The sequence below is a fragment of the Pleurodeles waltl genome, chromosome 11 (genome assembly GCF_031143425.1).
Source record: "Pleurodeles waltl isolate 20211129_DDA chromosome 11, aPleWal1.hap1.20221129, whole genome shotgun sequence".
Lineage (NCBI taxonomy): Eukaryota > Metazoa > Chordata > Amphibia > Caudata > Salamandridae > Pleurodeles > Pleurodeles waltl.
The window spans coordinates 598776078-598797945 of record NC_090450.1 but is presented as its reverse complement, the minus strand read 5'-3'; positions in this window follow the sequence as shown (position 1 = coordinate 598797945).

Sequence of the window (21868 nt, the reverse complement as noted above, 5' to 3'; positions counted from 1 at the left end):
TTCAGTTAATTCATTCATTCACTGTGAGATTTCAAACATCTCTGAGTGCCATATTGTTCTGTATAATTTTCCCATTCTCTTTTTTTTTGGCCCTATGATTTTTTCCTATGTTATTCTTTTATAAAGGACCAAATCATGATGCTTCAATAGATGCAATTCATTTGGAAATTGAATGAAAAATACAATTATTACATATAAACCACAGCAATAGATCTGCAACATTTATCAATATAAAATTCCTCAATATGAGAGTGCTTACTGCAGTATCTATGACAGACTGAAAGTAGAGGCTGCATTAAAAAAAAGTTATAAATTATGAACTGTGCAAATCCTTCACTATGGACTTGCGCTGGTGCTCAAATGGTGCAATGCCTCATAAACTAACGTGTCAGTTTTTTTATCATTACATAAGCCTGCAGGTGCAGTGTATAATTGCACAGAACCATGTAAGAATCTACAACATTTTTAATACATTATGCCCTCAGAGTGGTATGCCTATCCAATGTTCCGTTTTCGAAGCTGATTGAGAATGTCCACTAAGTTATGACTGCTTACACTGCTTAAACACCATACACCTGTGTTGCTTATGTTGCAAAGTACTGCAATACCTTTTCTGGTAAAACAAGTTCCACTCCTTCTTTGAATATATTTGTAGAGATACATGTGCTTCATTGAAAATTTAAAACAAAGCATAAACATTTGAGCAAGGTCAGTAAAACACAAAAACATTGTTTCTAAAAAAATAAATTTGCAAACAATATTGTTGAATAATTGCAAACATGTAAGAATATAAAAGTAATAGCAGAGTATAAATATATATTAGATAATATAAATATGTAAAAAGTATCCAGTGAATAAATAATAAAAAAAGAATGAAGAGCGAACAAGGAGAAACAGAAAGGTATGTATAGAAATGTGTGAGGCATATAATACAAAATATATAAATATATAAAACAGGACTTCCTATAGTTAATGAGTCACACACATACAGTTTAAAATCATCAAATGAATATAGAAATACATTTAATGTTAATTCAAAGAGACGTTTTAACTTCTTCCGCAATAACATTTAAAGATTAGTTATGAAGTCTAGAGTTGTTAAGAAATGTTAGAGGTAAGCACATCTAGTTTCTTTTTAGTGCTAAAACAAAAGAAGTAAGACATATATCTGTATATAATATATTGATAAATTACACAGCATGCTACCAAGCTTTACAATTAACATCCTTAGCCTTTTTCCAATGTGAAGTAATTTGATGAAAAGTTACAGTAAGTAAAAGATCTCACAGTTTAGTGGACAAAGCAAATCAACCCACTCAGAAGAACGACTGCTCAAAATATTTTAGACAGGATAAGGCATGTTAACATTTAAAATCTTTTTAATTTGCTTTCAAACACATAACAAAAATCTATGTGCCTCCGGGAATTGGAATAGCATATCCATGAAATCATTGTGTTGACTACCACATGACCAGAAATTGTCTTGGGAGAGAATCTTCCTTTTCACTAAAACATCAGGAGTTATTAGTAGTCTGTTGTAGATAGAATAAAGTGATTGTGTGGTATTGGTAGTTCTCAATGCTTTGGGTAGTTTGTTTCATATTCTATTCCAACAACTTATTGAACAAACCACATGTAAGTCTTCTGCTCATTGTATTAAATAGTAGATGTAATTCTCTGATCAGAAGGATAAAACGAATGTTTATATAACGAGGCACTTTTAGAGTGTATTTGTAAAAATGAAAACACCTTATGACAAGGGCTGTTGGTAGGATATAATCTATGAGCAAGAGATTTGCTAATCTTCATGACTAATACATTATATTTGTCCATCTAGGAATTCAGCAGATTCAGAAGAGATTGTACCATAAAAAAGGGAATAATTTCAATATTAAGAACTAACTGGTTGGCCAAGGTTACCCCTTTATCTCCCTAAGACTTCCTATACATTATTGATTTCTTGTACTTTATATTTTTACTAAACCACAAATAGGAGTTCATAAAGTTGGTTTGGGCAAATGTTTAGAAAAACGGGGGTCTCAAAATAGTGTGAGTATATGAAACAACAGGTATAGTGATGAAAATTATTTTGGTTAAAAAACGATAATCGATCTTCAAAAGAGAAAGGAGAAACAAAAGAACTTTCAGTTGAGTGCCATAAAGGTTTAGGCAAATCAGCTTCAGAAGTAATTCATTGAGCACCTTGTTTAAGACAAAAAGCTTTAAGAAATTTCAGAAAATTGGAATGTTTACATCACCAGGGTGTTTTTTAAATCAGAAAGTGGAGCAAGCTAATCTGGTTGGATCATACTAAGACAGAGTCTACCCATTTAAAGAAGTAATTTTGGAGTTGTAGAGGAATGATTGAAATCAAATACACAATTCAAGGACATGGCATTATTTTAATAGAACTCAATCTAACCTACCAGAATACGCACAAATTCTCAAGTCTCCTCAGTATGTCAATGAAAATTAGGTTAATGGTAAATTTTACTGAGTTTGTAAACTATAGTCCTAATTATTTAGACCCTCATTACAATATTGGCAGTAAATCCCGCTTACCGCCGTGCAGAAGACCGCCAACACACCGCTCCGGCAGCGGAAATTCGCTACAGCTATTACGACCCACAGATCGGAATCCGCCAAAATCCAGACACCCACACAAGTCTGCCACACCAAAGGTCATTGATAAACTGGCAATAACAAAACCTCCACCCTCACGCCAACAGGAATACACCCACACTATCACGACCCACGAATCCACGTGGCGGTCTTTCAACTGTGGTATTCCATTGGCGGTACACACCGCCGCGCTCAAAATACACACACATTTACAAAACACAACCACATTGGACAATTCCAAATACACACACCTGATACACATACACACACCACTCCCAGACACCCAATCCAATATAAAACACACACCCACATCATTAACAAACCCTTACTACCAAAATTGCGAAAGAAGGCCAGAGAGAGACACCACCAGAAACAACACTAGCATCCACAGACACACAACATCACTACTCACACAACATCCACGTACCTCAGACAACACACACAAACACATCCCCACACACATCACAACACACACCACCCCACACATCACCCACACCACATCATGGCACCACAACAACACCCCAGGGTCTCAGAGGAGGAGCTCAGGGTCATGGTGAAGGAAATCATCCGGGTAGAGCCACAGCTATTCGGATCACAGGTGCAGCACACCTCCATTGCTAGGAAGATGGAGCTGTGGCGCAGAATCGTCGACAGGGTCAACGCAGTGGGACAGCATCCAAGAACACAGGATGACATCAGGAAGAGGTGGAACGACCTACGGGGGAAGGTGTGTTCCATGGTCTCAAGACACCAGATTGCAGTACAGAGGACTGGCGGTGGACCCCCACCTCCTCCCCCTCAACTAACAACATGGGAGAAGCAGGTCTTGGCAATACTGCATCCTGAGGGCCTCACAGGAGTAGCAGGAGGAATGGATTCTGGTAAGTCAACTCTTAACTATTATATCCCCCACCTTACCTGCATGCCATCACATACACCCACCCTCACCCCATCACTCCAACACCTCATATATGTCCCACTATCACAAACCACCCATCCCAACACCAAGCCCTGCATGCAACACCAAAGCATGGACACCCATCACCAAAGCATGTCCACTACATATACCCACACAGACCCCAAACCAAATATCACACAAGGACCTAGACATGAATGCAAGCACTGGAGTACAGGGTCACTCACCCATTGCACACAATGGCACACACAGATGCAATAATCATGCCTTTACACCCCTGCAGGACCCCCACCCAACATCACTGGACAGGAGGTTCCAGACATGTCCACTCCCCCCACAGAAGAGGCCCACAGTGATGAGAGCAGCTCTGTAGAAATGGATCAAGATGACCAGCCCGGCCCTTCTGGGACCTCAGGACAGTGGGCTTCCCTCACACTGGCACAAGCCTCCACAGAGTCTCCCCCCTCAGGAAACACCAGCACAGCACACACCCAGTAGGCCCATCACTCTGTCCCCAGGACACGTCAAGCAGCAGTTTGTCCACCACTACAGGGAACCCAGGCAAACCCACCACCCCAAGAAAATCAAGGACCTGGGGCAGTGGCAGTGGGCACACGATTCAGGGGACAGAGACACAGGAAAACAGGTGAACTGGGAGGACTGCTGTGCGACGGGGGAGGACAGGCCCAGGGAACCTACTCTCCACGAGGCCCTCTCCAACATCATGAGAGCGTACCATCATTCCCAGGAGACGATGGCAACGGTACTGGCCAACTTTCAGGAGACCCCGCGGCTGCAGGAGGAACACTATCTGGGGATCAGGGAGGAACTCAACTCCATTAACACCACCCTGGTCACCATTATAAGGGTGCTGCAGGACCTTGTCATTACCAGGAGGGACACTGTGGCAGAACAAGGGGCCCCTGTCACTAGCCTGGATGATGAACAGCCCACCACCTCCACCGGCGCTAGTGGACAGGAGGCACTGCCACAGGACCACAACACCAGCACCCCACCCCCTGCAGAGAGAGTCACCCCGCAAATGGTCCCTGAGATCCAGGAACAAGACAGAGAACATTGCCAAGACCCCTGCCAGGAAATGAGACCCCCCTGAATGTCATCCTTCTGTCCCACTTTGTCACCCTGTCCATCGTTAAACTGCCCTAGCTCCACTTCCTATGCCCCTTTGGACAATGCACCTGTGAAACAAATAGACTGGAATCTGCCATTGACATCCCTCCACCATCACCCCTGACCATTTTACAACCCCCTCCACTTATTTGCACAAAAATAAACACACATCAATCACAAAACAATCTGGAGTCAGTCTGTGCTATGGAATATAACAATGTTAATTTTATTGTCAACATACCGATGTAACACAGCTCTAGTCCATGAGGAAATATAGCAGAGGTCACACAGTGGGACCCACATCTGTGAAATGGAAAGGCAAAGTGACAAGTCAGGGTCCATATACTGGGTGAAAGTGACAGACTTATGATAGTTCAAACAATAGTTTGAGATGTGTGAGGCAGTGATATCTTCTTACCTGTGTCTCACTGGAAGTATTGCTGGATAACGTTGTTTCTGTTGTCGATATCCTCTTCTTCTGCCTCCTCTTCTTCACTGTCCACAGGCTCCACAGCTGCCACAAGACATCCAGCTGGACCATCCTCCTGCAGAAAAGGCACCTGGCGTCGCAAAGCCAGGTTGTGCAGCATTCAGCAGGCCACGATGATCTGGCACACCTTCTTTGGTGAGCAGTAGAGAGAACTACCTGTCATATGGAGGCACCAGAACCTGGCCTTCAGGAGGCCGAAGGTTCTTTCTATAATCCTCCTAGTTCACCCATGTGCCTCATTGTAGCGTTCCTCTGCCCTTGTCCTGGGATTTCTCGCTGGAGTCAATAGCCATGACAGGTTGGGGTACCCAAAGTCACCTGCAAATGTCGAGGGACAACTGTTAGATACACACTAACCCATAGGGACAACCCCAGACCCAGAAAACTATTCACAGGGTATAGGCTGCTCTGGAGTTGCCCCACCACGTAAGGGATGCTGCTATTCCTCAGAATGTAAGCGTCATGCACTGAGCAAGGAAATTTGGCATTCACATGGGAGATGTACTGGTCGGCCAAACACACCATCTGCACATTCATTGAATGGTAGCTCTTCCATTTTCTGTACACCTGTTCACTCCTGCAGGGGGGTACCAAGGCCACATGTGTCCCATCAATGGCACCTATGATGTTGGGGATATGTCCCAGGGCGTAGAAGTCACCTTTCACTGTAGGCAAATCCTCCACCTGAGGGAAAACTATGTAGCTGCACATGTGTTTCAGCAGGGCAGACAACACTCTGGACAACACTTTGGAGAACATTGGCTGGGACATCCCTGATGCAATGGCCACTGTTGTTTGAAAAGACCCACTTGCCAGGAAATGGAGTACTGACAGGACCTGCACTATAGGGGGGATCCCTGTGGGATGGCAGATAGTTGACATCAGGTCTGGCTCCAACTGGGCACACAGTTCATGGATTGTTGCACGATCAAGTCTGTAGGTGACTATTACGTGTCTCTCTTCCATTGTCAACAGGTCCACCAGCGGTCTGTACACCGGAGGATGCCGCCATCTCATCACCTGCCCCAGCGGATGTGCCCTATGGACGAGAACAGTGAGCAGAGAGTCAGCCAACACTGAGGTATCACAAATTGTCATTAGCACACATTAATTAATCCGCAATGTGCCTGTTACTGTGTGTATGCAAGGCCTACATAGGTGTGACTCAGTTATTATTATTGTATGGGGACCCCTGAAATGGCGGCTGCCTGGCCTGTAAGGTGGGACAAGGGGATATGAGGTAACTGCGCTGGTGTTCTACACCGTCGCGGTAGGCGGTCGAAGACCACGGCGCAATCCTGCATTGGTTAACATTGGACTCTATGGGTCCCAGGAGCCAATGACGATGTATGCCGGCGGTGACGGTACGCACCGCTGCGGAGGTGACCGCCATTTTCTCTCTGTTCACTCACTTTGATACCTGACCTTCAACAGGAGAGGACCTACACTGCAAGTGCTGCTTTGACCTCAGTCTGAAATTGACGATGGCACATGTGTCTGGGGAAAGGGCCCCTGCCTTCACTTCGGAGGAGTTGGAGAAGTTAGTGGATGAGGTCCTCCCCCAGTACACGCTACTCTACAGTCCTCCAGACAAACAAGTGAGTACACTGTGAGCATGCTGCATGCACAATGGCTGTTTGGAGTGGTGTGGATGGAAGATACATGGGGGGGGACTGAGGCCTGCATGTGCGGACGGTGAGTGTATGTGCATCAGGGCAAGGGTGGGAATGTGGGCCAATGACTATGACGGTCTGGACGGTGAAAGATTTACCTTTTCCCCTGTACTATTCCTCTAGGTCAGCGCCCACCAGGAGATGGATATTTGGCGTGCCATCGCCAAGGAAGTCCAGACCCTGGGGGTCCACCACATACAGAGCACCCACTGCTGGAAAAGATGGGTGGACATTCACAGCTGGAGCAAGAAGATGGCAGAGGCCCAGCTGGGGATGGCCTCCCAACGTGGGAGGGGTGTGCGTCGCACCATGACCGCCCTGATGTTCCGGATCCTGGCGGTGGCGTATCCGGAGTTGGATGGGCGCTTGAGGGCATCACAGCAGCCACAAGGGGGTGAGTACAGACACATTCATCTGACTCTGCACGCATTACGAGGTGTCTGGGTGGGGGAGGTGGGCAGTGGGTTCCCATAGGCCAGGGCGAAGTTTGTAGAGAAGGTCCCTTGTGAGGCAGGCTATGTGGCACCCCAACTCCACCAGTAGTAAGAACCATCTACACCTAGTCAGGCTCCTGTGACTTCCATGTGTGCAGCAATCGGGCATTGGCCATGTACCCCATGGCCTTGTGAATAATCTAGGAACTGTTAGTGCATGGCGTAGTGCTGAGGTCTGCTGTGTCTGTAGTGTCCGCCAACAGTAGTGGCAATGCATGCACTGAACATGTCTTTTTTCTGTCTCCCCCCCTTTATGTGGTCTCCCTGTTCTTGTGTGCAATAGTATCATCTGGTGGTGGAGCACTGGCACCGAAGCAGGAGGGAGCTGCATCCCACTTGTCCCTAGAGGGCGAGACAACGGAGTCTGAAGCCACCAGTGGGACAGAGGGTGAGGGGAGCTCCACGGCGGGGACAGGAGGTGACAGCAGCGACAGCAACTCCTCCTCTGATGGGAGCTCCCTTGCGGTAGCGGGCCCCTCTGTGCCCCCCGCATCCACAGGTACCGCCGCCACCCCCCTACCAGCACCGCCGTTCCAGCAGCCCCTCAGCGTGTGACCCTGGAGGGTGGGCATCTCCTTCGCCCCAGGCATCTCAGGCCCTGCCCCAGTCAGCCCTGCTGCCCTCAGTGAGGAGGCTATTGACCTCCTGAGATCCCTCACTGTTGGGCAGTCTAAAATTCTGAATGCCATCCAGGGCTTTGAGAGGCATTTGCAACAAACAAATGCATACCTGGAGGGCATTCATTCTGGCCAGGCAGCCCAAGAGAGAGCATTTCAGGCTCTGGCCTCAGCACTGATGGCAGCCATTGTCCCTGTGTCCAGCCTCCTCCCTCCAACTTCTTCCACCCAGAACCAATCCCCTGTACCTCACCCTATCCCAAGCACACCATCAGACCAGTATGCACACACCTCAACACACAAAAGTGGCTCAGGCAAACATGAGCACCACACATCCCGCAGGCACTCACACAAGCATCATACCGATGCAGACATACCAACATCCACTGCCTCCACTGTGTCCCCCTCCTCCACGTCTCCCTCCTCCCTCCCAGTCTCGTCTCCACTCACACCTGCATGCACTACATCTTCAGCCACTACCTCCATCACCAGTACGCCCATCACCACACACCACTCACATGCACTCACCACCCCCACTACCATTCACACATCCCCTGTGTCCTCTCCCAGTGCGTCTGTGAGCCCTCCTCCCAAACTACACAAACGCAGGCACACACCCACCCAACAGCCATCCACCTCACAGCAGCCTCCAGCCCATGCACATTCACCCAAATTCAGCAGACGTACACCCCCTACAAACACTACCTCTTCCGCCACTCCCAAACCCCCTCCATCTACCCATCCCAGTGTGTCTAAAAAATCTTTTCCTTGCTAATACTGACCTCTTTCCTACACCTCCCCCCACCCATCCCCTAGGGCCAGGCTTTCCAGCTCCCAACCCAGCACCTCAGCCACCACATCACCAGGCACAGTGGTGCCAGCAACTGCGGGCTATTGGAGTGCGCCAACCATCAGGGCTGCCAGTGTGCCTCAGAGCAAGGGCAAGGACATTCCGCCACCTGCAAAACTTAAAAAGTTGCCCACATCCCGGAGGGAGAAGCCGAAAACACCTGCCACCAAGGGCTCAGGGAAACCGAAAGGGAATAGTGGCAAGACAGCAGCGCCACCATCCAAGGTGGGGAAGGTCCAGAAAGTGAAGGGTAGGTCAAGAGAGGGCATGGTGGAACCGACTGAGGGACCAGTGTCACACCTTCTGTCCACGTCGACGCCAACCTGTACGGCGGAGAAGACCGCCACCAGCACCGCAGCCACTGAGCCCACCACCAGCACCGCTGTCACTGAGCCCGCCGCCAGCCCCGCTGCCACAGAGCCCACCGCCAGCACCACTGCCACAGAGCCCACCACCAGGTCCGCTGCCACAGAGCCTGCCGCAAGCACCGCTGCCACAGAGCCCACCGCAAGCACCCCCGTGACTGACACCGTCGCAAGCACCGCCAGCGGCCCCGCGACATCCTGAGCCAGTGGCACCACCGCAGACATGGCTGCCATCCCCAGTGGTCAGTCATCCGAGGCTGGTGGTGAGTTCCAGGAGCCTGGGCAGCTTCAATGATGCATCACTTTCAGTGGAGAGATATAGCCACTACCTCAGTCCTTGGCAGGATGAAGCACTCTGGGCACAAAGCCCCCTCCAGAACCAGTAGAGATAGACATCCACTTGAGAGACTGTGGCTTTGCACTTCCCAGGATAAAGCAGTGGGAAAACCACCCACTGAAAAGACTTGAGAGACTGTGGCTTTGCATTCCCCAAGATAAAGCAGTGGGAAAACCACCCACTGAAAAGACTTGAGAGACTGAGGCTTTGCACTCCCCAGGTTAAAGCAGTGGGCAAACCACCCACTGAAAAGACTTGTGAGACTGTGGCTTTGCACTCTCCAGGATAAAGTAGTGGGAAAACCACCCACTGGAAAGACTTGAGAGACTGAGGCTTTGCACTCCCCAGGATAAAGCAGTGGGCAAACCACCCATTGTAAAGACTTGTGAGACTGTGGCTTTGCACTCTCCAGGATGAAGCAGTGAGCAAACCACCCACTGGAAAGACTTGAGAGACTGTGGCTTTGCACTCCCCAGGATAGAGCAGTGGGCAAACCACCCACTCTAAAGACTTGAGAGACTGTGGCTTTGCACTCCCCAGGATACAGCAGTGGGCATGGAGCCCCCTCGTGGAGCAGTGGCGTTGTGCATTCATCAGGCTGAGGTGCCCCCCTCCCCCTTCCCCTGAGGTGCCTGTTTATTTTCAATTTGATGCCCCTCCAGTGTTCTCTCCATTTGGAGTCAGGTATCGAGTGCGTGCCTCACCCATGCATTTTTGGCCCAGTGGTCCACAGACAATGATTGGTGCACTATCCGGACTCGTTGTTGGTGTACATAATTGTGTATACTGTATTTAGAGTTTTGAGTAGTGGATTTTTATTGATTACATTCGTTTAAATCAATTCCTTTTGTCCTTGTGTTATTGAAGTGGGGGGGTGTATATGTAATGTTGCAGCATGTATTTGTGTGTATGGTGTTGTGGGTGAGGGTGGGGGTGGGGGTGTTGCGTGTGTGTGTCTCTCTCTTTTACCCCCCCTCCCCTGTATTGTAGGTGCAGTACTGACCGTGGTCGTCGCCGCCGTCACTGGAGCTCCTGATAGAGGAGCAGTAAGACCATCACTGGCAGGATGTGAAGTTCTGGCTTCATGGTGTCCTGGTTCTTTGTGGGGTGTGAAGAGGTGAGTGATTTTCCTTCCTGTGTACTGTTTCTGACGTGTTTTTGATCGTGTTGGTTCCGCCCCGGAAAAGGTGGCAGATTGGCATCTTGTGATAGGGTGGGCGGTACGTTGTCTTCCGCCTGTCTGTTGGCGGTTACCTCCGCGCCGTTTGTTTGTACTGCCGTGGCGGTTGGAGTGTTAAAGTGGCTGTCTATGTTGGCGGTTTCCGCCGTGGTCATGATTCCATTTCTTTTCCGCCAGCCTGTTGGCAGTATTACCGCCTCTTTAACACCAACTGCCAGGGTTGTCATGAAGGCCTTAATCTTTATAGAATTCCAAGGAAAACCGAGAGTCTGGAAAGAGTCTCTGGTGCAAAATTGTTTAGTGCTAATATTTCAGATGTATCTCAATTTAATTTGTCATATGAAATATTGGAAAATACTCGAGTTTCTGTTTAGAAGGCAGGCATTACCTTATCTTGGTTGTAGAGGTACAAAAAATCTTGTTTGCATGTACTGATAATTTCAATTGGGAATCACTACAGAAGAAATCACATTGTCAATCATATGTTTAATTTTGAATACATATGGTCAAGAGTGAGGATAAATAAAAGATGAAATAAGGGGCATTCCTGCCTCCCTACTCTTTGTGAGAAAAAATAATCTGATAAAACACCAGTCTCAAAAATAGCTGCTTTAAGAGATAAAAAGAAGAATGCAATTTGAGTTAATAGTTGCATACCTTTTTGGAAGCTTTACTGACATTAAAAAGATAGCAAGTACGTTAGACAAAAAAGTGCCCCTTATTAACTATGACCGCCTCCAAACCAATTAACTTACAACGTTTTGTTTCAATGTGAAGAGATAAAAACTTAGCAAAGAATTTATAGTCTACGTGGACCAAAGAGATAAGTTTACAATTTTTTCATAATTTTAAATCCTGATTTAGGGATTACATAAATTATTACTATTTGAAAAACACCGGATGACTCTTGATGATCACCAAAAAAGTGAAAAGGTTTAAGGAGCCAAAGGTATAAAAATAATTGCAAATATGAGTAGAATTCAAACTTGAATCCATCTGGTCCTGGAGGTTTACCAGTCTTTAAATGTATTAACTGCCTGATCAATCTCGTTATGTGGTAATATCTTTTTCCAGATGGAAAAAGGCAATAGCATGTAATTTGGGCATTGTAATAGAGCCCACCAATCTGTAATTTGCAGCTGTGGTGAAGTGTGTTTAGGACTATATTGAGAAGTGTAAAATTTAACAATTTCTGTAAAATAACTTTATCTTTGAAGACAATATTGTCATCCAAATTCTTAGTTTACTACCGAATGTGGTAATTTGTCTTAATAAAAAAGATGAAGCTTGCTTCAATGATACCTTACTCAAATTTAATTTAGATTGAATTAATTAATTGAGTCGTGCTTAGAATGTAAACTGCTAGCATTTAATTGTAATGTTTTCATATCTATTCATAAGAAAAGAGATTGTCCCTCTCACCAATGCTTTAAAAGCATCTCATAAAATTGGTAAGGTAGTGTCCTGTATAGAATTGAGTATAAAAGGACCTGTAACAAAATCCTTAAAACTTGTGATAAAAGAAGAAGAAGGGTGTGGTGTGGTTGAAATGGAATTGAATCAAGATCTGTGATTACAGGTGCATGATCGGAAATTTGATGGAGCCTATGTTTGCATGTAAACCATTCTGAGCCAAAGATTATTGGTAAAGATAAAGTCAATTTAAGATTGTATGTGATATACTGATTGCTGGACCTGGAGTGGTCTTAACCCCAGCTTTTTGTCTTTACCTCTTGTTTTGTTGCAGTAACTTTTTGTTGGCCATAGGACTCTGAACACTTTACCACTGCTAACCGTGCTAAAGTGAATTTGCTTCTCCCTAAAACATGCTAACATTGGTGTATCGACAATTGGCATATATAATTTACCTGTAAGTCCTTTGTAAAGTGGTATGCCATATGCCACGGGCCTGTAAATTAAATGGTACCACTGGGCCTGCAGCACTGATTGTGCAACCCCTTAGGTATCCCAGTGAACATGTCTCAGGCATGCCACTGTTGAGCCTGTGTGTGCAGTCTCACTGCCAAACCGACTTGGCATTTAAAATGTCTTGCCAAGCCTTCAACTCTATTTTATTGCATATAAGTGACCCCCAAAGTAGGCCCTAGGTAGCCCATAGGGCAGAGTGCCATTTAAGTAAAAGGCAGGACATGTACTTTTAAGCCTTTCATGCCCCAGTAATGAAAAACTCCCACAGTTGTTTCTCATTACTGTGAGGCCTACTCCTCTCACAGGCCAACATTGGGAATTTCTTATAATACTTTTAGACTGTAATTCCTGATCAGAGTAGACTGGATGAATCATATTAGTATCATTGCAATGATAAGAATAAAACCTTTTTACTAGCAAAGTAAGATTTATTGTTACTCTTTTAGAAATGTCACTTTTAGAAAGAGGGCATTTCTCTGCCCTCACTGTCCTGAGTGCCTACAGCTTATCTCTAATACACATCTGGCATGGGCTAAGTGGCAGCTACACTTGTGCTTACCCACAACACAGGATACTGCAAGTGCACCTGGTCCTTAGTAAGTCAACTTACAAGGGGACGCGTATAGGTCAATGAACCTTTTGGATCGCATGGAATATCCTAGTCATGCAGTGACCATCGGAGACAACAATAATCAGCCCAAATTACCATTGATGAACATCTTCTCATGAATAACCACAACTCGTTGAAGAGTTAAACAATCTTTATTTCCCTATTGACTACAATTCTAAATTATTCGTTAGATTAATCTTTATTCAATCAACTCAATTATTAATTTGTTATTGCAAAACATCATAACATAACTTGAAGAAAACCATATGCGTAAATGTACATACATATGCCAAACAATATCAGCATTAATAGCCGAGCTCAGCAATTAGCTCGTCAGTCATTTATCACTGTCAACGTTACCCGTAACAACCTACCTAACCAAGATTAGCATCAGCATGTGGGCCTTCATGCAAAACCATTTAGAGAAAAACATACATTTGGAAAAATATCTATCTGATCTAATTCTATAATCAGCGCAGTTGGTACCTAGAAGAAAAGGCACAAATTATCAGTCACATTTTCATAGCTGCCTATCCAAGATGGGTCAGCAACAAGTCAGTCTTCGTCTTCAGGTCATCAATTAGTAAGCCATGCATCAGGTTCACAGAGTATGAGCCCAACGACAGAACCTTGGACAGCATCTCCTGAAGTCATCAAATCACCCCTCGCATCTGCTAAATTCTCCTGCATCTCCAGTTTTAGCCCCTTGTCATGACTTTTTATTAAGGTCTCCCAGTCCATCCCCCTAATTCCTTATTGTACAGTCAGTCAGCAGATATGACTTTAACTTATAGTATTTGTTTACCAAATCTACCAATTTCAATATCAGTCCATTCACACGATGCAGATTGGTCCACTTTACAATGTCCTCATCATCCGGCTCTTCAGGTATCGAAATTGGTGCATGTTCCTCTTCAGTCAGTGCTTCCATTGTTCAAGTCCTGGGAAAGTACATTTAGAGTACACTACACATAATTGTATCAAATTGTGCAGAAAATTCTAGCTAAGCAACTTTAACATCAGGTGGATCAAGGACGGGTTAGCTTCTTGCAAATGGCGGTCATTATTTCTGCTCTCTGTGTGCGAAGCCTAAGAAGACTAGGCCTTAAATTGAGCTAAGTTAACACTACAGATTGAATTAAAACATAGGTTATACATTTCAATATGACATATTACTACTTTTTTTTTCAAATATATTTTTCATATATTTTCATACAGTTTCAGTTATATTAGTACAATCTCGTACACATGGCTGACATGCCTCGAGGGCACATTTTTAAACGTGCACATTATTTTCTCTTCGATTAATTTCTCTACAAATTCTTCATTATTTAAGCACATAAATATAATTAATAATTTTCTAATTAGCATATCTGCATCAACAATACTCAGCTGCATCTGTATTCTTCTGGATACTGATGGGTCATCCTGGGGAGGAGGTTGGGAAGTGCTCCCATTACATCTCAATGGGCAATGAAAAGAGCTCACACAAAGGGGCTTATTATCCTCCACTGATAGTCTGGAGCTAGGACTAAGCTGGAAGGGGGGCCTCTGAACTTCACAGAAACCTTTTAAAGTCATCCCCCACATCAAAGTCACTTTTTAGTATAAGTACTGGGCCTCTGTCCCACTAAAAGTATTACACTTTTGGACTCAAGAAAATGCTCCTGGAGTAAAGACTGTTGTGTCTCAAGATTGCCACTCTGCCAGGATTAACTGTTTGCAATAACTGCTACCCTGCTGCACTGCCCTGCTGCCTGCTGATCCCTGCCTGGTCGTGAAAGACTCATCCACTAGCCCCAGAGTGACTCAAAGGGCTTGCTGTCTTGACTCTGGTTGAACAAAGGGTTTCCAGGACATTAAAGACCCCCTGCAGCTTTTGTTGCACTTTGCTGCCTGCTTTCATCAAAACCCTGAGAGGCTTGCTTTACTTTGCCACTCTCTTTCATCAATAAGCCTGAGCGGCTATGTTGGACTTTGCCGCCTGCTTTCATCAACAAACCCAAGCGGCTTTGCTGTGCTTTGCCACCGGCTTTCATCTACAACCCTGAGCAGCTTTGCTGTACTTTACAGCCCATTTTTATCAACAACCCTAAGCGGTTTTGCTATACTTTATAGCCCGCTATCATCAACAACTCTGAGCGGCCATGTTGCATTTTGCTGCCCACTTTCATCAAAGACCCAGTGCAGCTCTCTTGAGGTCTGCAACCTGCTCGCCAAGGATTATGGACTGGCCCAACCGACCACTGCCTGCAGCAATCTTCAAGGCCCATGGTCATGGAGGTTACTTCCCCTGGTGCCACCGTCTCACCACCTCACAATTCCCCCATAGTTCTAGCAGCTTCTTTGTAACTGCACAGGAGAAAAACCTTACCTGGGAACTTCACACTCAGCTGTTCTCCAAGAAGAGCACACCCTTGATATTACTGTATTCTGTTGAGACAACACACCCTTGTGCGGCAGAGTGTCCGATATCATCTCTTTATCCCATTATCGGTTATAGGCATTATTTTTTTTAACCTTAACAATTGAATGCCTAATAGTTGACAAACTGGATTTTTGTCGTATTCGTCTTGATTTATGCAGATAAACCAGATTTATTGTTGTTCACCTGTGTGAAATCATTTTGTGGTGTACTTCCTTTGATTACTGTGTGTGTTGCACCAATACTTTACACACTGCCTTCTAAGTTAAGCCTGCCCACTCTGTGCCAAACTACCAGAGGGTGAGCACAGGTTATTTTAGGTCATGTATTTTAACTTGTCCTGACCAGGATTGGGGTCCCTACTTGGACAGGGTGCATACCGCTGCAAACTAGAGACCCAGTTTCTAACACTGATGAATAAAAGATTAAGGGCCAGATTTACAATACCCTAGAGCTTCCTTGCACTGCATTAGTGTCATTTTTTACACTAATGTGACTCAATGAGGCAAAAATCACTGCACCATATTCACAAAATGGTGCAATGCATGCATTGCACCATTTTGCAAGTCCTTGCGCCACATTATGCCTAGATCAGGCATAATGTATGCAAAGGGTGCTTTCCGGCATTAGAAGGCCAGCAAAAATGGTGCAATGGAATCTACAAGATTGAAATGTTGACGCTATCGGCCTAACGTGCGCCATAGTGCACCAAATTGTAAATAAGGTGCACAAATAGTGTTGTTAGGTGGCGTGGGGGGTGCACAAGAAATCTGGCACATCAGTACTGATGCGCCAGATTCTTGTAAATCTGGGCCTTATTATCTAGTAGTAAAATTGGAAAGTCTTGATGTGCCAATCAATGATTTTGAGATATGGTAAAGGAGAACGTTTTGCAAATAGTATAGGGTACAAATTCAACTCCCTACTAAGAGCTAAAAGTGAGTGGTGATATTACTCCAAAAGGAATTACAAAAAATTTAGAACCACACACAAATTATAAGTTGAATCTTGTTAATCATTATTTTAACTGCTCTCTACAGAAATACGGCCTGCTCTATATAAATATGGCCTGCTGTGGCTCACTTTCACTGCACCTCTGCACACTATGCTTATACAACGTGTGACTTTTTAGGAGAAATATAAAGATTTCTCCAAAATTTGCACCTGACATAAGGAGGTGTTATTTTTAATGCAAAGTGTGTTTAATATTTTTTGTAGATAAGGTTTGCATCAGAAATCATGGGTGGTTGTGCTGAAACGTCCAAATACGATCCATAGAATGCTCCCTTGACACAACGTAGTGCAAAGCAGCACAGAGGAGCGCAAATTGCTATCGCACTACAAAAGGGGCACTTTCCCAGCACCAAACAATTCTGCTGTAAATAGCCTACCAAGATTTTGCATCACACAACTTTGCGATAGCGCAACGTTGTGATAAATCTGCCCTTCTGTGTCTGATCAGCCACTATGTGCCAAGACGTTGATCCATTACCTTTTATAGTGGACTTTTCTCTGCATCATAATTAGTAAATGGAAGAGCCCGTAGAGTCACTGTCAACAGATGTTTGCCATATACAGATTTGGAAATAGGGTGGTTGAACAGACAGCTGAACAGATGAGAAATTCCCGATTCCATGACAACCTTGCAGTTACCATCCTTCACCAAATCAATCCCATAGCGTCCTGCCCTCAACTTTCCTTCATAAATTTGCCATTCTCAGGTACCTTAATCTATGTGGTTCACTTAAAGTGAACCAGAATGCACTGTTTTCGTAATTAAAGCCTATGACTGGACATGTAGGACCCGAATCATAAATGTGTAAAGGTACACTCAGAGATTTCCTCTTCTCTTAATTGTGCAGGTTTTTAGGAATTCAGAGACATTTCAACTAGGATGTCTAGAAAATTGTCTCGTGTGAAGCTTTCCAAACATACTACTGGGAGAACCATGTGACTTTTCAAAACACTAGTCCCACAGTAAGGAATTGTTTGCACAGTACAAGCCCTCTTTCTAGGAAGCCAGAGTTTACAGACAAATGCATATTTTTTTTTTTGGTCCACAAGAAAAACACATTGGCTTTTTCCCTATGGGCAACCTCCTTCCCTACAACCCATACAACACTTGGGTTCTTCCTTTTCATCTTCCATTCCTGTGAAGAGATTTTCTCCAATCCCCTGCAGGAGCAAATCTCTGACTGTATCAAGGGTGGAAAAAGGTCAGTGAGGAGTTTGGGAAATCAGAATCTCAAATGTTGATGGGTATTCATAAACTCATAATGTTAAGTAAGCCTCCCAAAGTATACCTGTCACTCCTTTAATTGAATTCCCACAAGTATAATTGGATGCAGTCCTGGCATACAAGTGTTCCTTCTTTTTGTCTCAGACCCATGTAAAACCAAACTACAGCACATCAGAGGTATTGTAATCTGGATTCCAAAAACATTGCACTGTATTTCTAATTTGTACAGGCCTATCTGTCCATCAGAATTAGGGATTATTGCCAAGCTTTTCAGGAGATTACTGTGACTTCATTTGTATAACGTTTACATTTTTGGTGGTCTAATCTGTATGCCTTTTATCTAGAATGATTTGTTATTATGATGTAATCAGGAATCTACCTTAAAGCTCGTTTGATCAAGAGCTGGTAGTGCACTGCTAAATCACAGGAAGTTGATTCTGAACTGTTCATGGGTATGAAGATTCTTTAATTTTGCTACGGCCGTTTTCATTTCAATTGGAACTTCATAGGGAGCATTGTTACAGGGAAAGGCAAACTTCCGTGTAAACGTTGGAATTTGGGGCCATATGTACGAACACATTTTACCATAGACACAAAATGGGTAAAACCCTTTGCTACATCTGGCCCTTGGTATTTTATATTGACACAACTGAGGCCTAATTTTGTTTAGTCATTTTTTTCATATTTTCAAAAATAACAAACCAGAAGCAAAAAGTGGTGTGTCCGGAATCAAATAATGATCAATTGGGAAATCAGTATTCATAACTGGGTTAACTAATTTCAACATTTGCAAATTAGCATCTTAACTGCATCCTCTAACAAGGAGTAACTGATGTCCAGCCCTGCCATCAAGAATTCAGTGTACTAATTGTGAAGTGTAGAAAATTATGGCAGCCGAAGCTCGAATGGATGAATCAGTAATTTAATCTGTTGGATGAATCAGTAATTTAATCTGTTGTCTCACCGTTATCGTTACAGTGACATGATTTAGGGTGAGAAATGAGAGCCCTCTCTATTTTTACATTTTTCATTTTTAAATTATCTATCAAAATAGTTTCTTAAGTATGCTCATCACTTCCTATTTTGAAAAGCATACTGAATACCTTTATTCACAAGAGTGTAACACCAGCATAGAAATGTGAAAGCATTCGAATACCTCAGCGAAATTAAATGTTGAATATTGTTTGTTTAAAAAAAGTGAAAAGATTTAGCATTATTAGTTTTACCCAACTGCGTAGCCCATTCAGACCTTCGTCGGAGAGAAGTTAGTAGTTTAACAAATTTCAGTAGTCCAATGGGCCCTATTGTGTTGGTGTTAATTGTAGGAAGATACCATCTCACACAATAACACTAGCTAAAGCAAGCAGTCCATGATACAGCACTAAGGGCTAGATGTATCAAGCGTTTTTGCATTCACAAACGGTGCGAATGGGGAATTTTAGAAATTGCAAAAACTGCAAATTTTTGCGAATGAGAGATGAATATGCGTGTCGCAAGCAGCATATCGCAAATAGCGACATGATTTACAGAATCGCTGTCAGCGAAACGCTAATTGCGATATAGATTAGCAATTCACAGATAGCGATTTCCAAAATCGTGCCGCTATTTGTGAGATGCAGATTACGACACGCCAAAATGGATTCGCAATGTGCTGTAGCAAAAAATCGCAATTTGCGATTATTCGCAGAATGGCCGTTTGCACATGCAAATTACCACAAACTGAAACCAGGTGGTAAACAGGTGCAACCTACATAAAGAGGCCCAGAATGCCTCAGCCCCTATTCCACACTGGCTGCACTCTACGTCATGCCAAGGAGAATGAGGATCTTGGCAGGTTTGAGGAGAGAGAGGAGGAGACAGGAGCGCATTTTCAGAGTGCGCATAACCCTTTTCGACCAGATTGAGGAGGAAATTAAAAGTATAGGTTAAGCTCAGCCATGATATTTGGCCTGATAGCTGAGCTACAACCCATGCTGCAGCTCACAACACACAGGACCAAAAGCATACCCACACATGTGCAGGTATTATGCTCCCTGCACCTACTAGCCTCAGGGAGCTATCAAGGGGTCATAGCAGCAGCTGGAGGGGTATCACAGAGTGCCCTCTCTAGATGATTTTTCAATGCATTTCTCAATGTAATGCTCAGCAGAATACAACTGTACATCAGATTCCCCAACACCCCACAGGCAGTACAACAAACCAAAGTTAATTTTTACCACATAGCACAGTTCCCACATGTGCTTTGTGCCATTGATGGGACACATGTAGCAATCTGTCCACCATCGGCCACTGAGTATGTGTATTGCAACCGTAAAAAACATCATTCCATGAACATACAGGTGATATGCAATGCCTCCTACATCATTACCGATCTCGTGGCCAGATACCCAGGAGCACACATGACTCCTACATCTTTTACCACAGCGGGATACACACAAGATTGCTAGCTGGGGAGTTTGGGGAAGGATATCTACTAGGTAAATTGATAGTTCACAATAATGCATTGATCTAAGCATAACGTCAGACAGCAAATGTACTCATTGTACTCTGTGCATTCAGGAGACAGTGCTTCCGCAGCGCGCACCTATATGCTAACACCCTACCTGAGCCCAGCCACCCCAGCAGAGAGGAGGTACAATGCTTCACATAAGGCTACCCGCAACGTGGTGGAGCGCACTTTTGGGCTGCTGAAGAGCCGTTTCAGGTGCATCCATAAGAGTGGAGGTGCACTACAGTACAGCCCTGAGACGACATGCAAAACTGTTGCCACATGTGCTATCCTGCAAAACATAGCAACCACCAGGGCATACCAGTGGAACTCACAGAGCCAGACTCAGGTGAGGATGATGATCCCTTACCACCTCTTCTACCAGCCGACAGGACCAGTGCAGCAGAAGGCAAGCAAAGACGTGCTGACATCATGCACAACCATTTTTGATGTAAGTAATGACAAATCCACTTCAATAATATGTTTTTTAGTAGTTAGTATCTTTATTCCCTAGACTTCAGGTAAACATTGTGTCAGTAGGACATAGCTATTCACAAGGTCTGACTCACTTCCTGGTTGTGATGTCATCAGTCTGTTCCGGTTTGCCGTTTTCGCTATTTGCGAATTTCAATTACCGAATCACAATTTTTTTGCGATTCGGTATTTGCATCTCGCAAATTGCGTTTGCGAATTTTAAGAAATCGCTATTTGCGATTTTCAAATTTGATACATCGCGTTTTGCATTTCTAAAATTTCGATTTCTTAAAAATCGCAATTTGGAAATCGCTAACTGAAATCTTGATACATCTAGCCCTAATAGCTGCACCAGTGCCAGAGCTGATGAGAATTGCTGGAGGAAAGTATTGTATTGTGCCAGCCGAGAACTTCTCAGCCACACAAAACCTTATAGTCTGGCATTTGGGTGGCCCTAACGTTGAACAAAGCTCCCATAACTCATTTCACTCAGAAGTCAGTGCCTCAACCAATTCCATTCCAATTGCATTCCACTTGCCTTAAACATTTTCGTCCTATCAACCTTTAGCTACTGGTTTAGCTTTCTAATTTTTCCACAGAGCTATGGTAGGTATGATACATGTATTTACTAGGCAGGAACATATGTGCTTCCTGATTTGGAGAAGGTAAAGGGGCAATATGACCTAAATGTATGTCATTTAACAGCTTGTTTGTAGAGATTGTCTTTGTCTTGCACTATCTCATTCCGATGGAGTCAGGTCGTGGCACAAAACAGGTATGGTATCTAAACCTATGCTCAAGAAAGACGTGTTGCATCTCACTCTACCATCCCATTCTCTCAAACGATTGCACCCTATTGTCCCTTTTTGGTTGAAAAATAATTCCCTTTTGACTTTGAGTGGACCACCTTAATTAAAAACTGGATTGAAGGTGAGGAAGCATTACCACACCTATTAAACAGATACTGAGGGGTTGCAGTTGTAGTCTAAAAATGTAGTATTAGATGTGCCCAAATAAAAGGTAACCCC